At 48.3% G+C, this 8,660-nt stretch overlaps 1 non-coding gene across 1 annotated transcript; it reads right to left on the reverse strand.

Moving 5' to 3' along the window:
• Positions 1-7,565: 7,565 nt before the first annotated feature.
• Positions 7,566-7,757, reverse strand: LOC134341768 (U2 spliceosomal RNA). Its single transcript, XR_010016855.1, has one exon. It is a non-coding gene; the product is annotated as a U2 spliceosomal RNA (small nuclear RNA).
• Positions 7,758-8,660: the final 903 nt, after the last annotated feature.

Raw genomic sequence — 8,660 nt, forward strand, 5'->3', positions numbered from 1 at the left:
AGATAAACACCTACTAAACATCTGTTTGTCTGAGCCTCCCTTCTGCTTATCCAATGTATACAAAAATTCTCCAATTTTGCTCAATAATAACTCTGTAGAACTCTCGTCTTGTTAATCGAAGTTCAACATTTATGCTTCCTTTTCCCTGTTATGCTGTTTTGATAAATAATGTTCTTACTTTTCGGAAATTAATGTTTCTGACGTTGAAATCAAATCCATATCTATTATAACTTGAATTCTATGCATATGTGTATTGATGGAAAACTGAGGGCGAAATTACATCAATAACTTAAGTCAACATTATATTAAAAAATATTGGACTACAACAGTAATGTGCACTTCATGCTCCCTGGGGTCCTTCTGCCTGCTGATTCTGCTATTAGTTCCCACTGCGTAACTAATAGCATTTTGAACTGTCAGTGGGAAGATCTTTGAATCTGGTAAATGGATGTATATGGACAAAGCTCTATTTCTTTTAGTGTGCCCATTCAATAGTGAAGCAAACCACAGGCATTCACAAACTTGCTGCAGATGGAATGAAAAAAAAATGGCAAGACCAATGTACATTCTCCATGAAAAAAGATATGAGAATTTCTAAAGGGGAATAATGAAATGCCAGAGGAACTAAGCAAATATGTCTGTCTGTTTGTGCATGGGATTTTCAATAGACTTTTGATAAGGTAAATCTGGGTGAGCGGGCAACAATTTGACATGTGGAAAATTGTCCCCTTTGATTTAAAAAAAGACATGAATGCTGAGTATTTTTAAATGGTGTGAGAATGGGAAATGTTGAGTGCATAATTTTGGTTTCATTGCTTTCTAAAAAAAGACATACTAGTTCTGAAGGTGTACTGCAAAGTTTCAAAGGACTGGTCAGACTGTCAGATATGGGATAAAACACACAACAATATGCTAATTTCCCAATTTAATTCAGAGAATTTGGAAATACTCAGGGAATCAGGACACAGGTCACATATGTGAGATTTCTTCTTACAGCCTGAGCCATTGAGTAATTCCAGCATTCTGTTTATGAGATTTCCAGCATTTGCAAGTGTTTTTGATTGTCAGATGTGAGGGTGCTCTCTACTGCTAGTACAATGCTGAAATACGTTTTCTACTCAGTAAATGAAATAGCCCATGCCTTGATACAACAAGCTCCACAAAACATTCTGCAATAAGTAGCCGGTAACATTAACATCACCAAAGTGCCTGGTGGCAGGGATCTCCAACAAGATGCCATGCAGATTTTTCCTTGTATTCAAGACCACTATCATTGAGTCCTACCATCAACATCCCGGGAGTCACCACAGACCAAGTACCAAACTGGATCAGCTGCAGAACTACTTTGATAAAAGAGCTGGTCAGACTCTGGCTATGCAATGGCAAGTGACTCACTTAAAAACTTAACCATCTTCCAAAGATAGAATACTCCCCGCTTGCCTGAATGAGGGCATCTCCATCAGCATTAAAGAAGCTCCATACCATCCAGGACATCTTGCTCGAATACTCCCCCGTCAGCAGTCCATACATCCTGTCCTCTCCAGCCAGTGCAGCCCACACTCCCAGCTGCAGCTGCTCTGCTTCTGTGTTGCTCCTTTAAGGCCCGAAACCCAAGGGACCTGTTGTAAGAATCGTTAATCAATTTAATATTGTCACATGTACTGAGATAGAGTGAAAAAAACATGTCCTGTGTTCGATCCACACAAATAATTTTATTACAACAGTGCTTTGAGGTAGTACATGGTAGAACAATGACAAATGCAGAACAGTGTTACAGTTACCTATAAATTGTTAACCTGCACTGCACTGAGGAAGTAGATTGAGGTCAAGCGATCACCTCATCTTATTATGGGACCATTCAGTTCTCCTCTAACAGCAGGACAGAAGCTGTTCTTGAACTTGGGATGACAGAGAAGAGAGGAGCTCTGAGGTTGGTGTGGCCTTAGATTATACTGGCTTCTTTGTCAAGGCAGCATAAAGTGTAGACATTGTTCATGGAGAGGACACTGGTTTTTGTACTGTGCTAAACTTTGTTCACAACTCTGCATTTTCTGCTGATTATGGGGAGAGCAGTTGCCACCGCCAGCCTGTGATACTTCTGGAAAGGATGCCTTCTGTGGTGTATCAATAAAATCTAGAGATGGTGAGATGGGACATGCAAGATTTCTTTAGCCTCCAGAAGAAACTGAGATTTCTTGCCCTTGATGAATGCATGGTTGAGCAGGATAGTAAGTTGAATCAGAAACAGAAGAAGTTTTAATATCACTGGCATATGTCATGAAATCTGTAATGTTGCAGCAGCAGCAGGCAGCAGTACTTGGCTGCTCCAGGATATTAACTTTGTTGTTTTTAAGCCATTCCTCTGCAGATTGGGCATTGTGCTCGGGGTTGTTGTTTCGCTGGAAAACAAATCTTCTCCCAGGTCATAGTTTTCTTGCAGACTGCATCAGGTTTTCCTCCAGGATTTCTTGTAGTTTGCTGCATTCATTTTGCCTTCTACCTTCAGAAGCCCTCCAGGGCCAGCTGCATCCCCACAGCATGATGCAGCCACCACCATGCAGGGATGGTGCTTTTCTGATGATGTGCAGCGTTTGGCTAATGCCAAACAGCGTTTAGTCTGATGGCCAAAAAAAATGAATTTTGGTTTCATCAGACCATAGAACCTTCTTCCAGCTGTCTTCAGAGTCTCCCACTTGCCTTCTAGCAAACTCTAGCCGAGATTTTATGTGAGTTTTTTTTCAATAATGGCTTTCTCTTTGCCTCTCTCCCATAAAGCTGTGACGAGTGAAGCACCGGGGCAAGAGTTGTTGTATGTGCAGCTTCTCCCATCTCAGCCAATGAAGCTTGGCATAGGTCTCTTGGTAGCCTCCCTCACTAGTCCCCATCTTGCATGGTCACTCAGTTTTTGAGGACAGCCTGCTGTAGGCAGATTTATAGCTTTTGCATATTCTTTTCATTTCTTGATGATTGATTTAGCTGTACTTAAAGATTCAAAGATTCAAGAAACTTTATCACAAATGACCTGACTTGGTCCAACCAAGCAGAGTTCACTGCCAAGAAGGCCCACCAGCGCCTTTACTTGCAGAGAAAACTAAAGAAATTTGGCCTGTCCCCTAAAACCCTCACTAATTTTTATAGATGCACCATAGAAAGCATTTGTCTAGGGTGCATCACAACCTGGTATGGAAGTTGTCCTGTCCAAGACCGAAAAAAGCTGCAGAAGATCGTGAACACGGCGCAGCACATCACACAAACCGATCTTCCGTCTGTGGACTCACTTTACACCGTACGCTGTCGAGGCAGTGCTGCCAGGATAATCAAGGACACGACCCACCCAGCCAACACACTTTTTGTCCCTCTTCCCTCCGGAAGAAGGTTCAGGAGCTTGAAGACTGGTATGGCCAGATTTGGGACCAGCTTCTTTCCAACTGTGATAAGACTGCTGAACGGATCCTGACCCGGATTTGGGCCGTACCCTCCAAATATTTTGCCTCTTGGTTTTTTTTTGCACTACTTTACTTTCCATTTTTCTATTTTCTATTTATGATTTATAATTTAAATGTTTAATATTCACAAATTTTTAATATTTTTAAAATATATTTACTATCGATTTGTAATCCAGGGAGCGGGAAGCGCGGAATCAAATATCGCTGTGATGATTGTACGTTCTAGTATCAATAGTTTGGCGACAATAAAGTATAGATTTGATTTGATTTAAGGTGCTTTTAAATACTCTCTCACAGGTGACGTCACACAGCCCCCCCAACGCGCCTGACGTCACACATGGGTTTCCCCGCACCTCGAGCTTGGTCGGTTAAACGGCTGAACTGCTAATCGCGTGACCACCACTCCCCGCCCCCCGCCTCCGCCGCTGAAAACCAAGGCGTCAGGGGCTGCGCTATTGCCAATGGTGGGCTGGAATGTCAATCACTGGTTACACCCAATAGCAGAAGCGGCCCAGCGAAGAGGGCGGTACCCCCGCTGGTTCCGTCTTCCGATTCGCCGTTGATCTTTGTTCCCGAGTCAAAACGGAGCAAATCCCAAAGTAAATGTCCGCTTTCTGATTTATTTCCATTTCCCTCCGAGGGAAGTTGGGGCGTTTGTGAAGCGTCTCCTGCGGCCGGAGTCTGATGTGTCGCTGAGAGGTAGGAGGAGACCGCTCGGCCCGTCGGTTTGATGCCGGTTCCCCGGGGAGGGAGAGGGGGATTTTATTGAAAGGATGAAGACGGTGAGAGAGGGGGCGGACAGGATGTTTGTCCCGGTGGGGACAGGAGGGGCTCATCTGTGGAAATGTCTGAGCCCACGGTGGTGGCGAGCAGAGGGATTCACCACATTGGGGGGCAAACACCGGCAGACTGTTGCCCTGCAAGCGGGGCCAATGGTCCGGGCAAAGTGACAATTATTTGTGTTTTGTTGAGACTGTACCTGGAATATGGTGTAAAATCCCGCTCCCCACACTAACACGGGTCATACAGACCAAAGAACAAACTGCCGGAGGAACTCAGTGGGTCGGGCAGCATCTGTGGAGGGAAATGGACCGTCAACATTTCGGGCCGAGACCCTCCCTCTGGACTGAGAGTGGACGGGAAATAGTCAGAGAAAAGAGGTGAGGGGTGGGGATGGGGCAAGAGCTGGGGAGTGAGAGGTGGATCCAGGTGAGGGGGAGGTGGGAAGGTGGAAATAGTGACGGGGGTGGGAGGTGAGTGGTTGGGGCAACACGGGGCTGCAGAAGATGGAAATTAATTCCATAGAGGATTAACAAAGAGATTAGAGAGTATTTGTTATGGAGAGTGCAATGAAGATTCACCAGACTGATCCCTGGAGTGGTGGGGTCATCATATGAAGAAAGATCAAATGCGATAACCCTTTCATTTAGAGAATCGAGGACTGAGAGGTGAACACATTGAAATGCACAACATCATTACCGGTTGAACCAGGGATCCCAGTCTCTGAAAAAGGGGGTGGACTGTCCGGGACTGAGATGAGGGGAAATGTCTCCACTCCGAGGGTGGTGAATGTCTGTAAATCCCCACCACAGAGGGCGGTGAAGACTCAGTGATCGTCCTCACATAAAACAGAGGCCGGCAGATGTGTGGAGACCGAAGGGATCGAGGAAATGAGGATCGGGCAGAAACATGTGGCTGAGATGGGAGAGCAGCCGTCATCTTGATGGTTAGAGGGGCTGAATGGCCACCTCCTGCTGTTTCTCACTTGATGTTTCAGTGTTCGTGTCCAGTGAGGCTGGAGGAATGTGAATAGAAATTAGTGTTTATACACACGGACGGATTTAAATGAAACCTACACATTTCCTGTTTGGGTCTGAATTGAGTGATTAGATCAGACTAGATGCAACTTTGTCATTGTGCCGACTACAGATACAAAGCCAATGAAACGCAGTTGGCATCTGGACTGGAGGGGTCGGGACCGTCCTATTTACCTGGTCGGAAGACACGTCACCTGCCAATCAAGGTTTGACCCTTCCTCGCCCATCAATGCCCACCTCACCATTGGCCTCTTTAATTAGCCTTGTACTTGGCCTCGGGTAATTGGCCTTTGTAATCAGTTTAAACCTGCTGGCACCGAGCCATTGGCTTCCCTGTGAATCACCGGGGCTGGACCTTCCAGACCTATAAAGGAGTCCACGTGTACTCGCCCCTCTCTCTTTTTTGCTCCCTCCGAGGGACCACCCTGCTGTCTGTGAGTTGTGCTTTGAATAGGGTTGGGAGTGTGGATATTGTCCCTAAGCAGAAGAGACGTGCCTGCACAAAGTCAAGGGTGGTTGTGTGTGTCTGTGTGCACTTTGTCCCCACGCGATTTAATGTGATTTATTGCTGATCCGACTACTGTAAATTGTGCGCGTGTTGCTTCCGTTTGCCTTCTGTAAATAAAACCCTTCACTACCCAGACTGTGAGCCCAGAGCCCTTGACTTTGAGACCTGCAGAATCTGTTTCCTCACTTACAACAACTGGCGCTGCGTGGGGAAAGTGCTCTGGAACAGGGGCAAAAAGGCCAGTACAGACACCGAGCATAGGATTCCCGGCTGGACCGACGACAGAGGGATTTGAGGCCTGGCGGACCACGGTAAACCGGTGGACTGGCCCGAGCAGCTGGCCCCACGTTGCGAGCACCTGGCCGCGGGGCTGCTCCGACTGTGGGATGAGGGGGGCCCCAACATGAGCCTCTCTCATCAAGAGGCGAGCGCCCCGGGGAGCCTGTCTGATCAACAACGCCCCACGGGCGCCGCAGCCGGAGATCCGGGTAGGCTCTACCCTGTGGGATCGGGTGGTGACCGCTGTGAGGGTCCTCCTGGAGTGGGATCTACAGCGGCGCCCGCAGTGGGTTACGGTCAGTGAGGGCACCCGGGTTGTTAGAGAGTGGGCGCTGGTTAACGGCATCTACCAGGGAGCCTCCGACCGTAATTTTTTATAAAACACCCGGGTGACCGGTACCCTAACAGGATACCTGGTCACCACCGCGCCCCCGATATAGTCAGTGATCCTGCCCCTCATGACACCAGCTAACGGGAGGACCGTGCGGGATGTTATCCCCCTCCTGGAAGGGTTTGAATAGATGCAGTGGGGGCAGAGGCAAGGGCTGGAGACAACCCCTCCCCGATTTACGCGCAGGCAGCTGTACATGGACATGGATCCCCAACCCTGACCTCTACACCCTGTGGAAGGAGCTTTGGGGCGGTGGGGTGGTGGGCGATTGCACTCATTCTCGTTATTTATCATCGCTGTGTGTATATTATGTCGTCTGACAAATTATTAAGAGCACGTCTGTCTTTCTTTAGTTCTGTATAGTCACATATAGCGTTCACCTTATAAATAGTGTAAGACTTCCATTAAGATGTATTCCTTTCCTTTTCACTGTGGTAACGCTTGGCGAGTGGCGTGGCTACCGAGGGGTGGACTGTCCTGCCCACTCCTGGTCAGAAGACACGCCCCCTGCCAATCAAGGATTGACCCCTCCTCGCCCATCACTGCACACCCAACCACCGGCCTCTTTAATTAGCCTTGTACATGGCCTTTGTAATCAGCTGAACCCTGCCGGCACCGAGCCGTTAGCGTTCCTGTGAATTACCTGGGCCGGGCACTTCAGCCTTCCTGCAGTAAAGGGGCTGGACGCGCTATTTGCCATTTCCGAGGGACCACTCTGCTTCCTTCCAGGCTGAGAACCGTGGAACAGCGCTGGAGAAAATTGTTGGTAAGCTGTGCATTGAATAGGGTTGGTGATTGTCCCTGATAGCATTGAGCCGTGCCTGTACCGTGAAGGGGCTCGAGCATCGTATTGACTTTTCCCTTGGATGTGTGTGTGTGTACTTTATTCCCACGTTCGTTATTAATTGCCTGTGTTTTACTGCCGACCCGACTTTATCCACGACTGCTGTAAATTGTGTGCGTGTTGTTTTTGTTGCCATTTTCCCATGGTTGCCTATGAACTGCTGTGTCCCCTCATTAAAAACAAACATAACCTGCGAAAAGTATGAGGCAGAGAGAAGAAGCATAGCTGGTACATGCGGACAACCGGATTCTATTCTTTATTTGTTGTTAGTCTCCCCGAGGGGAGGTGCACCGATCCCGGAGGCACTGCAATACTGGGTCGATGCACAGAGTGGACGGAACAAGCCCCTATTCCATCTCCCTGTTCCAAAAATCAATTTAATATATGGTCCCCAGATAGGGGACGTATCAGATATTAAACTGATAAGAACAGATTTTTTTAATTTCAAAATACGCTTTATTCAAAAATAAATATATACAATAAACCATTCAATAACTTTTCATCCTTTACATACGTTTGCATTATACTCGGTACATATCCGTATTTATAGCCACCCACGTGGCACTCCAGTAGTTCAGCTTACCATATCATTTCATTGTTGAGGGGTATACTCCCCGCCCTCCGACCCCTCCCACTCCCACGGGTGGAGAAACCTATACCGTGGTCCTTCCCCACCGGGCCCTTGCGGTGGCTGCACCGAGTTTCAGTGCGTCCCTCAGCACGTACTCCTGCAGCCGAGAATGTGCCAGTCGGCAGCATTCTCCCACGGACATCTCCATGTGCTGGTAGATCATCAAGTTTCGGGCCGACCAAAGAGCGTCTTTCACCGAGTTGATGATCTGCCAGCAGCACCGGATGTTGGTCTCCGTGTGTGTCCCCGGGAACAGCCCGTAGATCAGAGAGTCCTCTGTTACGCAGCTGCTGGGAATAAAACGTGACACTAGCCCGTCCATCCTCCTCCACACCCTCTTTGCGAACTGGCAGTGTGCAAAGAGGTGGGTCACAGACTCCTCCTCCCCGCAGTCCTCCCGTGGGCAGTGGTGTGTGGAGACGACGTCCCGGGTGTACAGGAGGGCTCTGACTGGGAGGGCCTCTCTCACCGCCAGCCAGGCGAGGTCTTGGTGCCTGTTGGTTAGATCTGGCGATGAGGCATTTTGCCAGATGAACTGGACAGTCTGCTCAGGGAACCACCCCACTGTGTCCATCACGTCCTTCTCCTGCAGTGCCTGCAGGACACTACGTGCCGACCACTGCCTGATGGCCCTGTGGTCAAAGGCGTTCTCCTGGAAGAACTTTGCTACGTAGGACAGGTATGCCGGCAATGACCAGCTGACTGGGGCGTTGCGAGGGAGTGGGGCCAGACCCATCGTTCGTA

This window comes from Mobula hypostoma, unplaced genomic scaffold (genome assembly GCF_963921235.1).
Source record: "Mobula hypostoma unplaced genomic scaffold, sMobHyp1.1 scaffold_62, whole genome shotgun sequence".
Classification (NCBI taxonomy): Eukaryota; Metazoa; Chordata; class Chondrichthyes; order Myliobatiformes; family Myliobatidae; genus Mobula; species Mobula hypostoma.